Genomic DNA, 23,676 nt, shown 5'->3' with positions numbered 1-23,676 from the left:
AGCAGAAGAAAGCCAGTACAGTTCAGTTGGGGGGGGGCGTTGGAGGCTCACTTCACTTTTAGCCGCATGAATTAGAAACACGGCAAGTTGTAATGCAAGTCACCCTTTCGCACCTCGGTGTGAAAACACACACACACAAACACATATCCTGAAACGAAAAGCAAGCTCCTTTGCTCGTCTTCTCAAATGTGAGCAAGCTACAAATCGATATTCATCATCTGAAGCGTAAAAGAGGTTTTCTTTAAAAACAAAACAACCCACAAGTGACACATTCGGTGCTGATATATGCATGTGCCTTCTTTTAAATTCATTGTCGAGCAAATGTGATGATCGCTGCTTATATCACTGGCCTCGTTTCCCCCCGCCCTGCCGACTGTCACAGAGTAGCAACCAAAAAACACATGCTTGCATAATATGACATTTCCATTTCCATTGGGTTTCTACAGATGTCCTAAGTTTCAGCATCTGCCTCCTACTACTGGTTGGTTAAATTTTGTTTTCCTGCTTTAAAAAAGAAAAAAAGAAAAAGTAGCTCAGCGCAACTGGATAATAGCTGGACAGCTTGCTAAAAAGCTACCATTCTTCCATGCTGTCCAAGGATATGTATTTTAGACTGCCTGGGATTTTATTTTATTTTTAAAAAAGATTTGTGTACTGCTGTATCAAAAAGGTATCTATTGTGGTGGGTTTACAACAACATTAAAAAAACACAAAAACAAACAATAAAATCATAAAATGTTAAAAACAAGCGAAACGCATAAAACAAAAACAAAAACAAGGTAAGAATGTCCTTGGTAAGTTTGTGATGTATAATCCACACCATCTTATTATGATCCTCAGCTTTCATTACATATACAGTCAAAGGTCAGTTGTCGAACGTAATCTGTCCCAGAAGCCCATTCGTCTTCCGAAATTTCGGCAACCGAGGCGCGGCTTCTGATTAGCTGCAAGAACTTCCTGCATTCAAGCAGAAGCCACGTCAGATGTTTGGCTTCCGAAAAACGTTCAGAAACCGGAGCATTTACTTCCAGGTTTTCAGCGTTCAGGAGCTGGAATGTTCCAAAACAGAGCCATTCGGGAACCGAGGTTTGGCTTGCAGAAAAATTAATCTCAATAAAAGATAGCAAAAATCCCTATGCAGCCCATAGCACAAGACAATTTACTCAAAAGGAAGTTTCTTAATGATTTGGTATTTTTTTAAAAAACACAAACATCACACCCACATAAGTAGCTTGTTCCCATTCCTTCTAGTCTCCTAGTTAACCCAAGGAGGACTTTTTATTTATTTTTAAATGTGCACAGTGCGTGACAGAATTGAAAGTATTATGTTCATTGCATGGCAAGACAGCGACTTTGCAGGTGGCTGCATTTGCCTGGTGACTGAATTCTGTGATGATGGATTTGATCACGCAAGGTTCAGTGGCACCAAAGGACCATTCATTTTGGAGCAGACAGCAACGATTTATTTCTAAAGAGTTTGCTTTACCCGCTTCAAATGTCGCTGGATTCAGCCGTCGCTTCTCTCCGTTGACTCATAAATTAAGGACTCCGCTACATTAGGAATAAAACAGCACTTTGAATGCACTATCAACATGCCACACCAGATGGCGTCAGAGAGCAGCAAATTTTTTATACGCGATTTTCCGTAGGGATTTTTTCTTTCATTATAACCATCTAATTTCTGACTTATTTATAGCGTTTTCCCCCTGTGTGTAGATCCACCCTAAGTCTCAAACACTTGCATGCTTGCAGACCCCCTAGAGTAAGATGGAGGCAGCACTTCAAGACTGTCTTGAGGACAAAAGGTGCTGGATGAAGGACAAAGAAGAACTGCTCCATGCAATATATCAATTCCTGTCTGATGTCCCTGGAAACTGTCCAATAGCACTGATGCAACTGAATCTGCTGCTCCTGCCCTACACAGGTAATGGGGAAGGATAGCCTATGTCTCTAAAACAGTGATTCTTAACATTTTGGGGGGGTCACAAACCCCTCTGAGAATCTGCTGAAATCTTTGGACCCCATTCCCAGTATTTTCTCCCTTCACAAATATACATTTCAAAGCAACAGGAAGGAAACTGAATGAGGGAGGGAATTACATTTTTTTTGCACCTGGTTCACCCCCTGAAACCCATCCTAGGGGGTGTCTCAAGTCAAAAAACCCTGGTCTGTAGGGACCCCTGTACTAGTAGCCTAGCTAAAAAAGGTGGGAGAATCCAGCTGAGGCAGCCTATAAATATACTTATTAATCAACTCAGTTACATGCAGGGCTTTTTTTTCAGGCGCAACTTGCCAGAGCTCAGCCCTGGCACCTCTCAGGTGGGCACCATTGCCTTTATAAGACAACAAGAGAGGCGTTCATGGTGAGTTCCGGTCCTTTTCCACCTACAAAAATAGCAATGCATTACATCACAAAAAAAAAGATCAATGTAAACATATAAGGAACACCTGAGTGGAATCTACACACATATAAAAACCGTTCTGAAAATGCTTTTTTAAAAAGGGGTTTTAAAAATACATCGAATTTTCCATAAGGCTCGCCATCTAGTGTCAGATTGTATATTGCACTTAAAACACACTTTAAACGTTTTATTTGCAACTGTATAGCTGAGACCCTGAACATTTAATAAAGGTAAAGGTAAAGGGACCCCTGACCTCAGGTCCAGTTTCGAACGACTCTGGGGTTGCAGCGCTCATCTCGCTTCATTGGCCGAGGGGACCGGCGTACAGCTTCCTGGTCATGTGGCCAACATGACTAAGCCACTTCTGGCGAACCAGAGCAGCGCACGGAAACACTGTTTACCTTCCCGCCGGAGTGGTACCTATTTATCTACTTGCACTGGTTTGCTTTTGAACTGCTAGGTTGGCAGAAGCTGGAACCGAGCAACGGGAGCTCACTCCGTCGCAGGGATTCGAACTGCTGTCCTTCCGATTGGCAAGCCTTAGGCTCTGTGGTTTAGACCACAGCACCACCCGCGTCCATTGAACATTTAATAGTAGCTGCTATATGGACAAAACAGCATAGGAATGGAAAACTAAACAATCCCCCCCTATAAAAAAAATGGATGACAAAAAGCCACTTGAAGATGAAAGGGAGTCTTTAAACAAACCATTCGACGATTCTACGACTCGTGGAGTTTCCATAAAGGCTGTGACTTTGCCTTTCAAAGTCCACCTACACAAGTTTGTGCAGCACATTAGCTACCTGCGGTCCAAAACAAAAGAAACACCCTTTCTTGTTGTTGCAAAGCTCCCCTGCCTTGTTGCTTGAAAGTAATCCCTGCTCACCAAAGGTAAGAATCCTCTCCAAATCCTCTGGTATTAAGCACTTCTCCGCGGCCACCTTTTCAGAGGGCCTGCCTCTAACTCTCCAAGCCTGTTCAGCAGCTGAATAGCTAAGTGGGGAATAATTTCAACTAATGATTCACTCAGTGTTATGATTCGTGCAGTTGGTGTTCTGCGGTGCTTCAATCGAGGGCTGACTTACACAAACCTTCATTATTCTCCATGTCGGAAGGAGCACGCTCTTAACATTTAAATCGGTGACAAAAGAGACTTTTTGGTGCAAGCTTCAAAATCTGCATCGTGCAGGGGGACTAAAAGGAGGAAAAGGACCAGGCAGGCTCTCTAAGCCAAGTGGAAAAATAGGACACAGTTTTGACGCTTGTAGCTTTCTCACTAATTTGGCGTAAAATAAGTTGGGACGCTGCAACGCTGCCGCCGCCAGCCTGCCTAGAGGCAGGAGAGACTGATCCAGCTCATCCGCTGCGTAAAGCTGACAGGGGAACAGATGATATGAGCAGCTCAGGTACCTGTAGCCACCAGCCAAATATGTGGCTGGAAGCCAGTCCTCAAATGGTGGCAAAAGATACAAGCTACACCTCCTGAAATAATTCATAGAAACATAGAATTGGAAGGGACCATGAGGGTCATCTTCCTGCAAAGCCGGAATATTTTGCCCAATGCAGAGCTTGAACCCACGGCCCTGAAATTAAGAGGCTTGTGCTCTACCAACTGGGCTCTTTATCTCATTCCTCTTCTATACAGTGGTACCTCCAGTTAAGTACTTAATTTGTTCCGGAGGTCCGTTCTTAACCTGAAACTGTTCTTAACCTGAAGCACCACTTTAACTAATGGGGCCTCTTGCTGCCACCGGAGCACAATTTCTGTTCTCATCTTGAAGCAAAGTTCTTAACCTGAGATACCACTTTAGCTAATGGTGCCTTTCACTGCCGCCGTGCTCTACCAACTGGGCTCTTTATCTCATTCCTCTTCTATACAGTGGTACCTCCAGTTAAGTACTTAATTTGTTCCGGAGGTCCGTTCTTAACCTGAAACTGTTCTTAACCTGAAGCACCACTTTAACTAATGGGGCCTCTTGCTGCCACCGGAGCACAATTTCTGTTCTCATCTTGAAGCAAAGTTCTTAACCTGAGATACCACTTTAGCTAATGGTGCCTTTCACTGCCGCCACGCCGCCGGAGCATGATTTCTGTTCTCATCCTGAAGCAAAGTTCTTAACCTGAGGTACTATTTCTGGGTTAGCGGAGTCTGTAACCTGAAGCGTCTGTATCCTGAAGTGTATGTAACCCGAGGCACCCCTGCACAACTTTTAAAGGTATACATTGTCCTAAGTATCCATGTTAGATTAGCTTATGGTAGGGCTGCCATACATTTCAAAGGCAGAATTGACGTTTGAGGCGGCGCTTTGTCCTGGATCTTAGCCAAGTCAGCCGAACAATTTTTTCTTTAAAAATAAAGCTTAACAATTTTGGTGTCTTCCTATAAAAAGCTTAACAACTTTCGGGGTACAGTTGTACCTTGGATCTCAAACGCCTTGGCTCCCGAACAAATCGGCACCCGAACGATCGAAGTGAGTGTTCCAGTTTTCGAATGATTTTTGGAAGCCAAACTTCCAGCGCCTTGGTTTTTGAATGGTTTTGTGAGTCGAATGGACTCCCAGAACACATTCTGTTTGAGAACAAAGGTACAAATGTATCCTGGTTTTTACCTTTTGAAATACAGCAACCCTAGCTTATGGCATCCAAACCCAGCATTCTTTTAAGAGACTCTCCCATAGGGTTTCTAAAGCATCAGTTCATACAGTGTGAGTCCTTTAAAAGAGGCCCTTGAAAAGACTCACCCTGTACATAAAGATAAAGGGACCCCTGACCATTAGGTCCAGTCGTGTCCAACTCTGGGGTTGCTGTGCTCATCTCACTTTATTGGCCAAGGAAGCCGGAGTACAGCTTCCGGGTCATGTGGCGAGCAGGACTAAGCCGCTTCTGGAGAACCAGAGCATGGCATGGAAATGCAGTTTACCTTCCCGCCGGAGCGGTACCTATTTATCTACTTGCACTTTGACGTGCTTTCAAACTGCTAGGCTGGCAGGACACCCTGTGCATACACACACACACACACACACACACACACACACACACACACACAATTTTATTAGTATGCTGCCTTTCCACAGTTCAAACCATGCTCAAGGCAGCTCGCAACATGGCAAAATATGGTACATAACTGCAGCATAACAAAAGCAGTCGTGAGCAATAAATAAAATATTTTTTTAAAATGCACAACCAAACTGAACAATTTCCAAATAAAGCAGAAAAAGATCTATAGTAAAGATACAAAAACAAAAAACACAAAAACCCAACAGCAACAGCAGCAACCACCCCACAACAACACCCCAGCCCAAATGTCTGTTCAGCAGCCTCAGCTTTTGCAGCTGGAGTCAGTCAGGGCCCTGCCCTCTCAGGCCAGGTGGAAAAAGACCTGCAAGGCAGGGAGCAAGTCTTCCAGGACTCACAGCCTCCTCCACGAACCCCCACAACAACCCTGTGAGGTGGGTTAGGCCGAGAGATGTTGACTGGCCCAAGGTCACCCAGTGAGCTTCATGGCTGAATGAGCTTCACACTCTGGCCTCCTAGGAGTTTTAGTCCAGCACTGTAATCATGACACCATACCGGCTTATGAACATTATGGTATCACGAAGAGTCCAGCAGCGTGCGGTGAAATTCTTCATAGGGAAACAGTTAGGGTCACAGTCACCGGCTTGCGAGGGGGGCAACATCGCACCTGTGATATCGCGACGTCCTGATGTTGTGCGCATGAGCATCATGCTTCCCTCCCTAAGCCAGGCAGGAGCTTCCTGGGTTTGGGGAAGGAGGCACCGGGCTCCCAATTTATTGGGAACATTTAGGGGACTAGCCTAGCCCACCAGCAGCACACGGCTGAGAAAGTAAAACGGCATAATAACTTGAACCCTCTTTAAGAAAAGCCACTTTGCTATGAAGAAGACAAGAACTCTAAGCCTGATTGTGCCAATCTGAAGGCTTGATAAAACTTCATTCTAGCTCCATTAACTGATAACCAAAGAACTCAGCAAAGAAAGGGACGCACTCTTACTAAACCGGAAGTAAAGAGTGAGTGGGTAGTGAGGTTAGCCAAAACACATCAGGGACGAACAGGTAAGTCTATTTCTGGTTTGTGGCAGATCCAAGCATGTTCATTCACAAGTTTGCTCCGTTCTGTTTCTATTCACTTTGCTTTAAAAAAAAGAAGAAAAAGTGCATTATTTTTAATGTCTTTTTTCACCGAAATATGAAATTTACTTCAAGATGCATCTGTAGACATTTTTACCCTAAAAAGGCACTTTTAATATGCATTTGGCCAAGAACAGTAAATGTGCAGAACTGCAAAAACTGAAGGATCTGTGATGTTTTGATCCGCATATTCGTTCAGGTAGGGCGAATCAGGTTGGTTTGCGCAGACTCAATGAAACCCATAAGAATCCCTAAAACATATACAGTCTGTCTGCTTAGATCGGTCCCTTTTGTCATTTTAACTGGCGGCATGGAATGATGGGGGACAGTATCCAATCTGGGTCACCCTGTTAGTCCCATTCCCACCCCCGCAGAGCTAAAATGGCACTGTTGGCTCAGCTGCCAATAAGCCCACAGCCAAGATGCCATGGTCTGCGCTGTAATTTTCATGTCACACACTGCACCCACAATTTCCACCTGTTGCAAGAATGACAACACAAAACAGCAGTCTGGTAAGTGGGCTGCTAACCATGCTTCTTGCATGGTACAATTCAGATGTTACGAAACCCAGGACCAAAGGCACATGCTCTGAGGAACTGCAGAAAAATCGGCGGACGAGGAGATGACAGCAACATGGGGGTGGAGAAACACACATATGGTGCCTAATGGATTGAGGTTGAATCCCAACAAGACAGAGGTACTTTTTAGGTTGGGGCGACAGGGGGCTGGTGGGGTTGGGGGATTCCCAGGCCCTGAATGGAGTAACTGTGCCTCCGAAGGACTAGGTGCACAGCCAGTAAGTCATTTGGGACTCACAGCTGTCTATAGAGGCGCAGGTCAATTCTGTGTCCAGGGCAGCTGTTTACCAGCTCCATCTGGTATGCCAGCTGAGCAGTGTTTGAAACTCTAATTGTTCCAGGTGCGTTTTGCGATAGGGAATTTCCTTAGCACGAGCAGTTTCTGAGCTCTGGTAGCAGTACTGCGCCTAAGATTTCAGATTAAAGCTGCAGAGCGGAAGGAAAGGAGGACCTTTTTCTGCCTCCCCACTTCCAGCTACTCTCCGAAAACTGGAAAAGAGACCCTCTTAAGAATATTAGGGGGGTGGGCAGGGGAAGGACTAGACCCTGTGAAAAATGAACATAATATTTTAGCTGCAGTTCATTCTTTTTCAGCTTTGTATTCTTGTTACTAAAAAAGTGCCTAGACATTATGTTGCTGCGCCCATAACCTAGGTTTAAGGCGCCATTTAGCTCCTAGCTTTCATATTTCTTTTTAATTTAACTTCCTGGTTTTCAAATGACTGAAGATGTTGGCAGATCTCCCCCCCCCCAACAACCGTTGTTGAGACATTTCATTCCGAATCTGCTGGACAGAACTACGCAGAGGATGACGACAGGTGAGGGTCCTGCCCTCCCAACGTAAATCCTGGCTACATCCATGCACACTCACCATCAATTTGGAGACCACAACCACTTCTCCCTGAGCAAATACAGCCCTCAAGGAGCAAAAGGTTCTGCACCATGTATTCACTCCAAAAAGATGTGATTTTCTTCTCATCTTCCTCCCATCCCCCAACTCTCTGGTCCTCAACCGTCCCCAAGTAAGATCCATCCCTTTGAAAAATCAATCCATTTCTTTAAAAGGTAACATGTAAAAATCCACATGTCTTAAAATATACAATGCTTAAAAAAAGCCCCCAGCATGGTTGCCCTTAAGGAGGGGAAGAGGGGGGGGGACAGTTCACTCTGTATCAAGGAGGCAGGGGTCACAGGAGTCTTGCCATTTTCTTGCCTCCTTATTTTAAAATGTTTCATTCCCAGGGGCAGAAGTGCTACTGGATCATCTTGCTCACAATGCATCACAGGCCACAGCCGTTTAAAAGTCTATTTACTACAGTGATAATGCCATCTTAAATGTCTACACATGCTAAAACGCTGAGCAAGATGAAAGGGGATGGGAACATTTAAGCCCATGTTATTACTTGAGTCACCGGCCAATTTAAATGATGACCCATCCTTTTAAGCTCAAGGCAGCTTCACAACCAACCTAATGACAACATGCTTGGGATGCTGCAAGATGACCAGTCCCCTCTCTGGTCCTCAGTGCTGATTCACCCAGGGATGTGCTACCCTCCTCATCTCATATTTGGATGACTTAACCACTGAATACATTTACTATCTTGAGCCAAACGCAGCTGCTGCAGGGTCTGCCTACAGTGTTCAAGATGAGAAGCTTTGTTCACACTTGCGAGTCATCTTTCTCGCGACCCTGCAGTCATCTTCTCATGAACACGAAGAACTATGGGTGGATTGACAGAACGCATGTTCATGACTAGATCCCTGCAGCATCCCGAGAGCATGTGTGAATAAACTCTCATTTGACAGATAATGCTTACAAGGGACATTTTGCCCCATAACTTTCTCTGTAGAAGGGCTAGAGAATTATTGTGGTTTTGTGTATGTGTTTAATGAAAGTTCAGAGCACCTGCTCAGGGGCACCACTGGAAGCTGTGATGGGAGAAGTGGTGCCCATGGGCACCAGGTTGGTGAGCCCAGCTGTAGCTGATAGCATATGTTGGATTAAAATAGCATTCAACTAACAAAAAAACCTTTTGCTTTAACATGTTGTATTAAGGGATTTCCAGTTCACTCAGGCTCCAAAATGCTTGGAAGTTAAGCTAAGGGCAACTCTTTTAACAGATGCATTATTTAGGTATGGTGTCTAACCCTGTGTTTAGTTCCAGCTTCACCAAAATCTTGGAGCTGCATGGCTGTTGCAGTGGACATAAGTCCTAGATTTTCTGTTAAGTGGAATAAACACATGGAGTCTATGCAACTGAAGCTACCATTCAGTATTATCAAAGTGGCAACCAATATTATCCTCATAGAATGATGGGTGGCTCAACAAATCAGGAGTCAGATATTGACCACAGTTTCCTGTGGCATGCCAACCCGGGGGGGGGGGGGATTAAACCCTTGTCAAGTTCGCTATTAATCCATATTAAACTTTTGGCTATTAAACTTTTGGTTGTGATATTACTCAGCAAAGAGTTCCAAAAAAAACAACAACACCCCAGGTCTCCTGGAAGTTGTCTTTTTATGTTTAGGAAGCAGACTTTTTGCTGCCTGCTAATTGCAGGAAGTCTTGTATCCAGTTTTCTGAGCTTGGTATGGTCCATGCTTTCCAATGCGCTTGCTTGTTTGTTTGTAGAATTTGTAAGCCACTTGATAAAATGAAACTTTCCCAATGGATAAAACGTTGCAGATTTGTCAGTTTCGCTGCTAGCCTGGCTCAATGGAACCATCCTGTAACAGTCTATGTATGTCCTAGGATGCTCAAACATCCCGTCCCCCCCCCCCCCGAAAAGAAAATATTTCATTTTTCACCAACCACATTTAGTTATTTTCAAGGGTTGGGGGATAATGCCTCTGCTCTTCCCAAATCAGAAATTCTCACCACTGTTTAATCCAGGAGCGAGCAACAGGCACACTGGGCTCTGCATGTAGAGCTCTGGGTGATTTGTGGTAGACCGGGGGTTTGACACCCAACTTTTTGCACCTAAATTGGGCTGCTGCAAAGAAGGAAGCTAACCAGAAGAGGACTTTTGTGCAAAGGCCCTGTGGGCTCAATTCAGTTCTGGATCTGAAATTCCTAGGTTCTGAATGTGCTTCAAGGCACCCCATTCTTTAATTTTAATTGGATGTCTTTTCCACTTGGCTCTGAACAATAGATTTGGGGGTTTTAGTGAAAAATATAGCAGATACGTCAAGAAGTAAGTCTGCCTAACATATTCAACATCCTTTCCATTCCACATAATGAAGACTTCGCTACTTAGGACTAAGCCATCATACTCCTATAAGGCTTGATGATAGGCCAGTTCTGTAGTCTGACCCCACCAGCTGCTCCTGCTAGCAGATTGCCATCTATTTCACGATTGTGTGAATAGATGCACAAACTTGCTTCTAAGGAGAAATATTCTTGCAAAGATATTGCTGGTCTGAACCGATGTTCACTGGAAAGCACTCAACAAGACATTAAAAGCTGAGGAACTATAACCGCAGGTACTCTTCAGAAAATACAAAGGGAGCTTTAGCAATCGAGGAATTCTGAACTAATTAAAACATGGTTTCGATGTGCTGAAGCAAGGATGAATCCCACCGCAATCTATCTCTCAGCGTACTACGATTAGTACTGCTGGGATATTCAAGCTACAAGATTTGGCTTCTATCTGTGCATTAAAAAATAAATAAATCCTAATCTGTTTCTGAGCTGTTCTGTGCTTTCTTCACTTCCATCTGTAATCTGGGTTCCAAGCTGCTCAGTATAAAATGGATAAAATGTGCTTCCTTTTCACTATATTGGGAAATCTAAAAAAAGGACTGTAACTTTTTTCTCTTTTAGCTAAAGCAGATTAAATTTACAGGCACATGAGCCCCGCCCCCCGGTGGATTATCCTGCTAGTATCCTGCAAACTAACAGGTCCAGGGGCTTTTTGTGGGAGAAATAAAATAATCCTTTACAGGGAAGGGAGGAGGGGCTCCTCTCTTGCTCTTTCTCACCTTAAAATAAACAAGAGGCAGCAAGTGGTGTGTATTTTTGACTACCCATTTTTAGAGCCTTTCCAGTGGTCGTTTGTGTTCTCAGAATTAGACCTTACAGGGCTCAAATTAGTCCTTAATAATAATAATAATAATAATAATAATAATAATAATAAATTTTATTTATATCCCGCCCTCCCCAGCCGAAGCCGGGCTCAGGGCGGCTAACAACACTTAAAATATGAGACTGTCTAGAACTCTGCCTGCGAAGTTCTGAAGAGATCTGGGTTCTATGTTTTTATTAAAGCAGAGCAACACAGAAAGTTTTTTTAAAAAAAAACAACCACACAAACAAACACAACTAAGCTTTTAACATGTTAGAAAGTCACTTGCTGCTGTGGTCGAACAATGAACAAATTGACAGCTCTTGCAGCGTTCCCCAGCAACATTTTGGGTAGCCTTATCTCTTGGAAAGCGCCTGGAGCCAGAGAAACGTAGAAATATAGGAGAAACAGAGCTACACAGTGCTCACAATTACAGAAACAACAGAGTGCCACAAGGCTTCGTGGAGGCCCTAAGCTGACTTGTCTGGGTGTGAGTGTGGGTGACCTTGCAGTCTCCAAATAATCTCCAAATAACCCTGATGTGCACCCTTAGTATATTCACATTATCAACGATGCTTGATAGGGGGAACCTTAGAAATGGCCTTAGCACTCAGCCATACGGACCATGCGACCACAGTTTTAGAAAACAGAGCCTGTCAGAAGAGGTTGGCTTCAGTGAAGTGTAAGCTCAGAAACCACAGAAATGAACAGCAACCAAGCAACAACCCAGAGCATTCATTAGAGAGATAGTTCCCTCTCCTCACGGCCCACCCTCTTTAAAAGCTTTTGATTAATCTGACATGCTGGACTACATTTTTGACTGCTGGCAAAATGGAAGCGGTGGCAAAACAATTAGTCCGTACTTACCAGTCCATTAGTGAGAAGACTCCCACCCACCCCCACCCACACACACACAAATTACCACAGTTACAGATGCTTCAGAGCAAAAGGAGCAGTAGCTAGCATGACTCTCAACTCTCTCATGTTTAATGATCACTCTTGTACCATGAATATCCAATGACCTAAAAGTCTCCATGAACAGAGACAGTGTATAAAATTACTGTAGTCTTTTGGGGGGATGAAAAGTGAGGTAGACATTTTATAGCATGATACATAAATATACTGTAATTAAAAAGCTCTATAAAGATGTGACATGGAGCCTGGCAACATCAACCCCACCATGTGGGAATCCCTTGCAGATGACTGCAGTGCCTGGAGACAGTCAGGTTGTACCAGCAGTCACCAGAGGAGAAATAACTGCTGGGAGGAGCACAAACAGAAGAAACGTCGTGGTGCATCTGTAACAAAGAAACCGGATGCCTTCATCTGCCCCAGCTGCAATAAAGCATGTCTCTCCTGTACTGGTCTCTACAGGTACAGCAGGCGCTGTAACTCCCCAACGGTTTGACTTTAACCCTGATGGCGCATTTCCCCATTGTCTCAAGAGAGTGATGGATGCCAACTAATGAATAAGCCTAAAAGTTTATGGTTCCATAACATGAGCCACCACGCTTGGAACAAAAAGTAACTTTGAGCGAAGCAGGTTGACTCTCTGAGAAAATTCTCAAGGAAAATATTGTGGTTTTTCTAAAGATTACCTCTCATGACTAAAGTTAACTTCAAAACAAAACCAGAGCAAAGCCTAGCATACACACACACACACACACACACACACACACACACAGAGAGAGAGAGAGAGAGAGAGAGATCTTGTTTTCACGTTCACATATATTAAAATCAATAGCACCACATACCATCAAATATACTTCAATGATAATGTAAATACAATAAAGTGCAATATTGTTTAAGATTATAAATCTAACCATTAAGCATAATAATAGCTTGATACCATTCTGAATTAATTTTACAGTGAATATCTAATCCATATATATTCCTCTTAAAGTTTATCAATCATGTCATTGTCATACAAACCATTTCCCCCCCGCCATCCCATAACTGAATGAACTCTGTAACCTTTGCCATTTTTACAATACTCTGTTCAGATTTTAAGCAGCCACAGCTCCAGCATACCCTGTCCCCTCCAAATTGTAGCCATGGACTTTTCTGGAGACGATCATAGTTTCCATACTAGCTTGTAAGCAGAGTACAACCTAGTTAGAACACTCGCTGCATTAAGGGAAATAATTACTATGACCCTGTAAGTGTTGCTATGGACCCATCACCATTAACTTCAAACTGATGCAATTTCCAATCGTTAAAGCATTTCTAAGGCAACCTGCTTCCAGAGAAAAACAAGAGAGCCAATACAGCCCTAAAGCTATGCACACCATAGAAGGCGAGACTTCACTAGAATTCACTTCTATTTATCAGCTCAATACTTTTCCATTGGAAAGCTTAGAGGTGCATCAGTCATCTGAGCTCAGTTTGCTTAAGTGTAGCACCAGTGTGCTACGGATGCTAGGCTAGGCAGTCTAAAGATGTGCATAGCAAAAGGAGGGAAATGTGTTAAAAAGAAAATGTGTGTCCCGACTTTCGGGGCAGCTTCAGGTTTTTATACAGAGATCATTGTCCACATAGCCTGTGATGAGGCTGCATTTTAATGTTTTAATGTTGTATTTTAATCTTGTTTTTAAGTTGTATTCATTCAACTTGTTTTTATTATTGCTTGTTAGCCGCCCTGAGCCCAGCCTTGGCTGGGGAGGGCGGGGTATAAATAAAATTTACTATTATTATTATTATTATTATTATTGCTGGAAATGTATAGAATGCAAAGTTTAAAGTGCCGTTGCCTATCGCGATATTGACATTGGAAAAGCATTGGAAAAGCACACCAGATGCATTTCCAAGCAGCCACCACAAGGTAAAAACAGTCTTGTGATTCAACCTTTCCCCCCCTTTATGGCGTCAGCTGATGTTGCCCTCTCACAATCAAAACCGCATCTCAGTTCCACAATGATTATTACTATGCTAGCACAGTGCTGTCTAAAGTTCAAGGGTGCAACAGCTGTAACTGTGGCACTGCACAAGCTCACAGAAAAGCTGTCCTACCTCAAATTCAAAGACTAGAGTCTTAAGTATGCTATAAAAAAAATGCAGAAACAAACTCTATTTATTTCCAAGTCACCATTTGTGTTGGACCCTGAGGGCAACTTGCTTTGATTCACAGAAGCTGAGAGAAAGGTGGATCCCCAATGCTATTTAATTTTATAACAAAGTAAAACAGCCCATCCCAGATTTATAACTTGTCTTTCAAGCTTTATTCACACATGGATTTGCCCTTCTATTCTTACATTACACAGTAGTTAATTGTAACCCAGGCATTTTAATATGCTTTCTACATTTGCCGTAGAACAGGTATGGGGAGGCTTTGACCCTCCAGTTGTTGCTGAACTACAACTCCCATCAGCACCAGCAAATTTGGCCAATGGCCATAATTCATTTGAACCTATACTCTTATTAATAAGAGTGGTGCAACATCCAACAGTTAGGGACGCGGGTGGCGCTGTGGGTTAAACCACAGAGCCTAGGACTTGCCGATCAGAAGGTTGGCGGTTTGAATCCCCGCAACAGGGTGAGCTCCCGTTGCTCGGTCCCAGCTCCTGCCAACCTAGCAGTTCGAAAGCACGTCAAAGTGCAAGTAGATAAATAGGTACCACTCCAGCGGGAAGGTAAATGGCGTTTCCGTGCACTGCTCTGGTTCGCCAGAAGTGGCTTAGTCATGCTGGCCACATGACCCAGAAGCTGTACGCCGGCTCCTTCGGCCAGTAAAGCGAGATGAGCACCACAACCCCAGAGTCGGTCACGACTGGACCTAATGGTCAGGGGTCCCTTTACCGTTAACATCCAACAGTTATACCAAGTATGATAAATGTAATGGCCCTAACTTCATCAGAGAGAGTGGAAATCATGGAAGAAATTGGGTCACATTAAAAGAGGCACTGATAACTTTGATCAGCAAGATGGCAAGCACGCAAATGCCTGCAAGAGAGAAACCAAAGCAAGGGAAACCAAAAGGTGAGAAAAAGGAAACTGATTATCTGTATGTATCAGTACGAAGAATTGGTTTTTGTGGTGTTGATTTTTTCATCCAGAGTTTCCAAAAGAATCACTTGCCTTCAACTATCCATTATTTGCCTCAACAATGGCAGCTGAATATTTAGATGTGAATGCAGCTTGTGATTGATAAAAAGAGCTACTCTTCTCAGGCTAGTTGTTCATCTGCACCTTAAAAAAACACCAAGCACAATATTAAGATGCAGGGAAAACCACGTTTATGGACTGTGTAGCCTGGTTCTCTGAATATTTATTTTTAGCAACCACTTTGCATAACATTTGGGTAACAGAACATACGGTTTTGCAAGCATGCAAATTTGGAGAAAATATATTTTGAGCACAGAGCCTGGCAGCAAGAAAGCCAAGTTTTAGGTGCATCTTGTCCCTCTGAACACACCTCAATCCATCCTAGCTCAGCTACTGCATTAATAACCTTTGGGTAAGGCCAATAAGGGGACGCGGGTGGCGCTGTGGGACACGGGTGGCGCTGTTGAGACACGGGTGGCATTGTGGGTTAAACCACAGAGCCTAGGACTTGCCGATCAGTAGGTCGGCGGTTCGAATCCCCGCGACTGGGTGAGCTCCCGTTGCTCGATCCCTGCTTCTGCCAACCTAGCAGTTTGAAAGCACATCAAAGTGCAAGTAGATAAATAGGTACCGCTCCGGCGGGAAGGTAAACGGCGTTTCCGTGTGCTGCTCTGGTTCACCAGAAGTGGCTTTGTCCTGCTGCCACATGACCCGGAAGCTGTACGCTGGTTCCCTCGGCCAGTAAAGCGAGATGAGCGCCGCAACCCCAGAGTCGGCCACGTCTGGACCTAATGGTCAGGGGTCCCTGTACCTTTTAAGCCAGATAGTTCTCTTCAAACAGGGCTCCAAATAATTCTTATATTCTACCATAAGTAGGCAAATTCAAGCAAGTGGCACAGAAATGTCATTTACAAAAGGCAGATCGGAAAGAAGGAGCAAAAGCGGCAAAAGTCTCAGTAAAAATTACAACATGGATTTTTTCCCCGCACACAACTGACCACAAGTTTGGAGGATAAATTTGTTCCATGGAAGTCAAAAACCCAACCCTCCATCATTTTGTTTTTAAAATTCAGGGTTTCAGTGACCAGCTGCACCCACCCAGTGCCATGATGTCATAATGAGGCATTGGCAAGGCTTAAAAAGACCAAATGGTGCCTGCCTGTGTGTGAGAAGCCTTCAAGGGTGGAGTTCACACAGCAGAGGTCCTCTCCTACAAGAGATGCTAGGAGACTTCGTACCAGCTCAGCAACTGCAAATGAGTATGATCACTGCAAGTCAGATTCAGCGCAAATATTATGTAAACCGCATAGACAGTGTGACACAGCAGCAAATGAAGCTAAGGCTATTCTAGGCTGCATCAACAGGATTCTAGTGTCCAGATCAAGGGAAGTAACTCAATTCTGCCTTGGTCAGACCACACTTGGAGTGCTGTGTCCAATTCTGGGCACCACAGTTTAAGAAGGGCGTTGACAAGCTGGAACGCCTGCAGAGGAGGGTGACCAAGAAGATCAAGTGTCTGGAAACCAAGCCTTATGAGGAACAGTTGAGGGAATTTCCTATGTTCAGCCTGGTAAAGAGGAGACTGAGAGGAGAGATGATAGCCATCTTCAAATATCTCAAGGGCTGTCACAGGGAAGATGGAGCAAGCTTGTTTTCTTCTGCTCCAGAGGGTCACACTCGAACCAATGGCTTCAAGTTACAAGAAAGAAGATTCCGACTAAACATCAGGGGAAACTTTCCGACAGTAAGAGCTGATGGTCAGTGGAACGCTCTCCCTCGGGAGGTGTGGACTCTCCTTCCTGGGAGGTTTCTAAGCAGAGGTTGGGTGGCCACCTGTCATGGATGCTTTAGCTGAGATTCCTACATTACAAGTGTTTGGACTAGATGACTCTTGGAGTACCTTCCAACTCTACAAATGATATGTTCCTATGAAAAACGCAGCGAATACTACCAGGACTGGCAGGACTTGCCCACAATTGCCTATGGAGCGGCTTGTGCCCCTGAGCCTCTGCTTTCACATGGTCAACAATGAACACAGACAGCCGCACCTGTCATTATCTGAATGGCAGTGCAAGTGAGCAAAACAATTGGATAATTCTGAAACTGTGTGCATGTCATGCATGCACAAAAGTGAAAATAGAGCCCAAAGAACAGGAAAAATGTGGCTTTCTAAAAATGACTTTTTAACCTTGGAGGATGCAGTTCTTAATGTTAGGCCAAGTTTATAAACCTCGATTTACTTCAGCCAAACAAGAATCACAGGGTAAACACATGAGAGAAATTTTATTTTGACCTGACCTGTTTTTATACTTCAGAGACACAAGTGTAGCCCATCACGAAAGGAAACACAAAATGGAATTTCATAGTAACACAGGGAAGGAGAGTATGAGGTTAACAAGTTCATGAGGGGGTTTGTCTTTTTCCTGCTGTGACACCAAAGGTGTATGTAAAAAGAGACAAGCTGGTGTGAAATGTATTAACAGCTTTTTTTCTCTGCAGCAGGTGGGAGGGGTTTACCACCAAGGTTTGTTTCTGAGGAAGAAGGTGGGAGCATGTGAAAAAGGGGAAAGGGTCAGGGAGCGACACAAAAAAGGAGACACAAAAAAAGGAAATGCTTATTTTCTTTTTTTACATGTGACTCCACGCAGAGGTGATTTTTTGCACTCACACTTATTCTCACTGTACAACAATGCACTCTCTTAACAACATGGGAGTGGGATGCATTAAACTAACTTGGGCAATTAAAAAAACAATGCTAAAAGTCAACTTCAAGTACGACGAGAGTCCAGTATAAAATATACAAATGTACGGGCAGGAACATGGGGTACTAGCAGAACAGAGCTAATATTATAGAGAAGCTCCCACAATGTGAACAGTTACCATTTATGGCAGAAATGGGCAGGTTTGCAGGGCTTACTTTGCCTTTACCGCCTCTCCCCACCTAAACCATCCTGGGCTCTGCATTCATCATCTGAGGCCCTTTTTCGTGTGCCTCCTTCACATGAGGTCCAGAGGGTAGCAACACAAGAAAGGTCCTTCTCTGTAGTGGCTCCCCATTTGTGGAATATATATATTTTAGATGCCAGGTGAAAACATTCCGCTTCAACCAGGCCTTTGGCTGATTAACCACAGAGCCTAAGACTTGCCGATCAGAAGCTCGGCGGTTCGAATCCCTGCAATGGCGTGAGCTCCCGTTGCTCGGTCCCTGCTCCTGCCAACCTAGCAGTTCGAAGCACGTCAAAGTGCAAGTAGATAAATAGGTACTGCTCCGGGGGGAAGGTAAACGGCGTTTCCGTGCACTGCTCTGGTTCGCCAGAAGCAGCTTAGTCATGCTGGCCACATGACCCGGAAGCTGTACGCCGGCTCCCTCGGCCAATTAAGTGAGATGAGCGCTGCAACCCCAGAGTCGGTCACGACTGGACTGGTCAGGGGTCCCTTTACCTTTTACCTTAGGAAGCGAGTGGCTATTGTTTTGCTGTTTTGTTTTAATGATTTACTGCTTTTTATCCTGTATTTTTATTCCATGAACCTCCCTAAGATCTTACGATGAAAGGTAGTACATAAATCTAACAAACAAATAAAATAAAAACAAATAAAATAAAATAAGCCCTCCTTGTGGAACAACTAGAGCCAGGTACACATGGCAGATGCTTACAAATAATGCAAATTCTGAGCACAGGCATTGGTTTTGAGTACAGAAGACCCACAACTTACACATATTTAACTTGTGCGCATTCAGCTCTACACACCTGGCAAATTAAAAAGAAAAATAGAAAGGGGTCGGGTGTCCAGGAAAAAGGCTTTGGCAATCCTACTGGCCATTGCACCCAATGTGTTTTGACTATATGGGATTTTAGCTTTATGCGCTATCCCTGGAACATAAACTGAGAGCCTCTTGTACCCAAACAAATAGAGCCTACAGTCCTTCTACACAAAAAAAAAACCAGTCCTGCTACCCCAAGCTTTCAGCAGTATAATTTCAGGAGGTGAAATCACATGTATACGTGCCATTTTGTTGCTGCTCTTGCTAAACAGCTAGAAGTCAAGATTCCTCCCTGTGAATCGCTGCCCACCGCTGTGCTTCAGGAGAAGGAGAGGTTGGTTTGTGGCCACAGCTAAATTCTAACAGCTGCCCAAAGAGAGAGGGGGGGCCCAGGAGTCAGACTAAGATACAGCTGTACATTTTAAAAGAAAAGTGGGTCCAGTACACAGCCAGTGAGATTTCTCCTCCTTCCAGGAGGAAAATGAAACATAGCAAAAATACTGAAATCTCACTGAAGCACACGAGATCCATATAACATGAACAGGATCCATATACACGAAGAAAACTGAAAGTCGACACACCCAACAAGAGTTTGGGTCCTCCTACTGAGGACACAAGAGTTAAGAAGACCCAGTGCTTGAAGCAGGCAATGGCTCTCTTTTAAAGTGAAGCAATTCTAATTGTGCAGGATTTGATTGCATTGCTCGACCATTCTCTGTTTGCCTTGTCCCTCTAGTATGGCCTGGCACAAGACAGTAAGCTGTCTGGGAAATGGATTTTTCCATCTCTTTGCCAATATATTAATGAAGATCTTGGAACACAAGAGCCCTTGTTGGCACTGCAAGGCAATACCATGACCCAAATAAATAGCAACCATTAGGAAGGATCCCAGCCACATTACCAACTCATGACACCCTTTCCTGGGGGGGGGGGGGACCTCTTTTTGTATTTGAAAACTTCTGCGAAGTCTTAACTGCCGAATGAAACCTTGTTTTGAAAGCTAAGGCGATTTTAACCCTCATGACTAAAGGGAAGAATGCAGGTTATATGGAGGCAGAATTAACTCTGCCAGCTCCTGTCTTTCTAAAAATAATTTTCAGAAAACGCTTTTAAATCCATCGGAGCTTCTAAAACATAGCCATAATTTGGAGTAATAGTGTAATTAGTGGCAATTTGCTCCATACAGTGAGCAAGAGGAATGGGGAATGTGTCGTGCATACAAGCCTACACAGTAGTTTCAGATGCTTCTGAAATTTTTGCTACAGCCTTAGTGAAATGACAGCCATACACTGCTCTCATCCAAAACCTGACCACCACTTTGAATGGAGGACAGAACCACTGAGAGTTAACACAAATCGCTATGTACACAAACACGCCCTTTCCGAATTCGAACGGCAAGCTCAAGAAACCATATACTGTGCGCAGCTTAATTTCACGTGCAAAACATCCGAATTCCAAAACTGAGAGGGGGGGCACAAAATGTACAGCAGGAGCAAATATTCAACTTATACCTAGATCAGGCATCCCCAACCTTCAGCCCTCCAGCTGTTTTGGACTACAATTCCCATCATCCCTGACCACTGGTCCTGTTAGCTAGGGATCATGGGAGTCATAGGCCAAAACATCTGGAGGGCCACAGGTTGGGGATGCCTGACCTAGATCTTTCCATATGCATTAAAAAGGTCATGTGAAGCAGGCTCAATCACAGTATGCAGGAGTCTTGCAGCTGAGTTGGAGCAGTGCTGTTGGGACAGAATACAAGGCGTTCCAACCAGCTCTGGGCGGGGAAAGGTTTGGATGACGGAAACGAAGCCGTCTCCTTGCCAGCTACCACCATCCAAAATGAACTTGAATGCACACACCCCTGCAGATGCTTTAAAGTAAAAAACAAAAATGTATCAGGAATCAAGGATTTACCACATGTGGCCTTTCAGATGCAGTTGGACTAAGACTTGGAACATCTCTGACCACTAGGCATGCTGGCTGGTGCTGATGTGAGCTGCAAACCCCTTGCTCTGGACACAAGGTGCACTTTTGACCACTTTCAAACTGCTATCCATTTTTTTATCCTCCCCCACCCTCAAAAAATACAGTGGTACCTCGGGTTAAGTACTTAATTCATTCCAGAGGTAAACTGTTCTTAACCTGAAGCACCACTTTAGCTAATGGGGCCTCCTGCTGCTGCTGTGCCGCCGGAGCACGATTTCTGTTCTCATCCTGAAGCAAAGTTCTTAATCCGAGGTACTATTTCTGGGTTAGCAGAGTCTGTAACCTGAAGCGTATGCAACCCGAGGTACCACTGTACTTTTATTTGTATTAATGCTTAAGCTGTATTTATCTTTTTCCAATGAGTGTTTCAAGAATGCTCATTCCGGCAGACGGCAGGTCTGTCATCAGAATACAGATGGAACATCTTTCTGAGAGGACTGTACCATGTACTCATTCTGAGAGGACTGCACCATGCGCCCTTCCTAAATACAAGAATTGGTTCTTCTTCCCCAAGCTTTGTACCTCCATTCCTTTCGTGTTACCTTAGCATCCCCCTTACCTACTGCCCCTCACAAAATTGCTTTCGGCACCTGCTGATGAACACTTTGCTGTTTGGGAAGAAGGTTCAGGAACACATGGATTTAGCTACCTAAATTGGCTTCAGTTTTTTCCACTGATTTGCTATTTGTTTCTTCACAATGATGGTTTTACATATATTTGCTTTTGACGGGTTTGTGGATTTCAGCTATGTTTTATCTTTGTTTACATAATTTCTAAGCAAAGACATTTATGAACACCTATGCAATCCACCCCTTTTTCATGGTAGGTCCTCCCCAGAGTTTGGTGGCATCATTATGCGGGGTTAACACAGGAGCCACATGGCTGCCACTCAAAAGAGTGCTATTCAACTGACTGCACACAGAAAGAGACGCATTGGGCGGCCAACAACCATAGCTTCATTGCAATGATCTGAACGGAGTTTGAAATGCACATTTATTTTTCCAGGCCTGAAATATCTCCACAAAGAACATCAGCAGGGTCAAGGCAGCTGGATACCACCAGTCCATGCAATCAGATGCCGGCAAAAAAGCTATCCAACCGATATATGACCTCCTTGTGTCACAGAGAGAAGGGTAATAAAAATGAGAATCGATACCAGCAAGAGGGCATCCTATGCTGCACATGAGGGGAGGAAACCAGGCAGAACCAAAACCAGATATTAACCGATAAAAGGCCAATCCACCCTCAACAGGGTGGGAGGTGGTAAGGAAGGAGTATCAGAGGCAAAACAGCAAAAGACTTTAAGTCCGCCTTCCCCAAGGTCCACAACAGGCATGGACCACCAGTCCCATATCATAGAACTGTAGAGCTGGAAGAGTCCCATGGCTCACCTAGTCCAACCCCCTGCAGCGCAGGAACTTGGCATAAAACTAGGAGGGTTGTCGGAAAGGCACGTGAAAAGGCATCGCCATCTCTTTAATCCCTTTAGCAAGCCTTCCGTCCAAATCACAGTTCAAGCCGAGGTCACGGAGGAAGGAAGGAGACGCGGCAGCAGGTGCCTTTCGCCACCCGGGCTCAGCAACCCCCACCGCCCTGCGCGCGTTTCGTTTTGGAGGGGCTTACTCGCGAGTAAAGGCGGCCGCGCTTGGGATTCACGGGGCGGGGCGCGGGCAACCAAATAATCTCCGGGGTGCCAACGTGAATAAAATATGGAAGGAAACATCGCACCATCGGTTACATGCCGGGGCGCACCACCAACACCATTTGGGGACCCAAATTTTATGGGGGTGGGGAGGGCAAAGGGCCCTCGGCCCCTAGGAGTTAGTCCCTACGATCCCAGGGAAGGAACGAGCAAGGCGAAAAAGGATAGAAACAAAAACAGGCCCGGGAGGAAAGGGAGAGACGTTGGGAGATGTCCAAACCCCGCTCGAGGCAAGAGCTACCCTGCTGGCCGGTGGCACCCCAGCGCGCGCTCCCCTCAGCCCGCCTTCCAGCGCAGCTCCGCCGCAGGCCGGGCCCCTTCCTTCCTCCCTCCCTCCCTTTCTTCCTCCCTTCCTTCCATCCAACGCAGCGCTTGATTCCCAGTCCGGAAAGCGGTGGCTCCGGGTGCGCCTCCCCGCGCCAAACCTCGCTGCGCTGTGCGCCCCGCGCGCCCTCACCGGCTCCTGGCGCGCTCCGCGCTCCTCCACGACACCGCAGCAGTCAGCGGAGCACTCAGCAGCCGTGCCCAGCCAGGCTCCTCGGAAAGAGGAGCCCACCCAGCTCCGCCAGGGAGAAAAGGGAAGAGGAGGCGGCCGAAAGAGGGAGGAGAGGCGGGCGGGACACTCCCCGCGAGCCGCTTCTCCTCGTCCTCCGGCGCGCTCGTCGGCGAGGGGAGGCGCTCCGGATTGCCTGTCAGCGATGGAGCGCCGCCGCAGCCCGTTGCCAAGGCAGAGTGGGCTTCTCCTCCTCGGCAGGCGATGTTTTCGTTCTCTCACTCTCACTCCCTCACACACAAATACGGACAGCGAACACCCCCTCCCCCACCTGGTGTCCGGGTTTCTTGGCAACAGAAAGGCGCAAGGCGGCAAACTCCATGGGATTAATTTAATTAACATTCAATTTATTAAATGTGTAGGTAGGTAAAGGTAAAGGACCCCCGGATTAAGTCCAGTCAAAGGTGCAGCGCTCAGCCAGTGTTTGTTCACAGA

At 45.1% G+C, this 23,676-nt stretch overlaps 1 protein-coding gene across 4 annotated transcripts in view; it reads right to left on the bottom strand.

Annotated features, from left to right (window-relative positions):
• CYRIA (CYFIP related Rac1 interactor A) overlaps nucleotides 1–23,407 on the bottom strand; it is a 67,181-nt gene extending 43,774 nt beyond the window's left edge. For 2 of the 4 annotated variants that reach the window (XM_028722577.2, XM_028722579.2), the window contains exon 1: nucleotides 23,146–23,407. The gene's annotated coding sequence lies outside the window, so the exon portion shown is untranslated. The remainder of the gene's footprint in view (nucleotides 1–23,145) is intronic. The other 2 variants (XM_028722582.2, XM_028722580.2) reach the window with 2 other exon arrangements.
• Between the last annotated feature and the right edge of the window lie 269 nt (nucleotides 23,408–23,676).

Source organism: Podarcis muralis, chromosome 3, assembly GCF_964188315.1.
Source record: "Podarcis muralis chromosome 3, rPodMur119.hap1.1, whole genome shotgun sequence".
Lineage (NCBI taxonomy): Eukaryota > Metazoa > Chordata > Lepidosauria > Squamata > Lacertidae > Podarcis > Podarcis muralis.
Note: the sequence above shows the minus strand (reverse complement) of the source record. Positions and strands in the feature narration are given on the sequence as shown.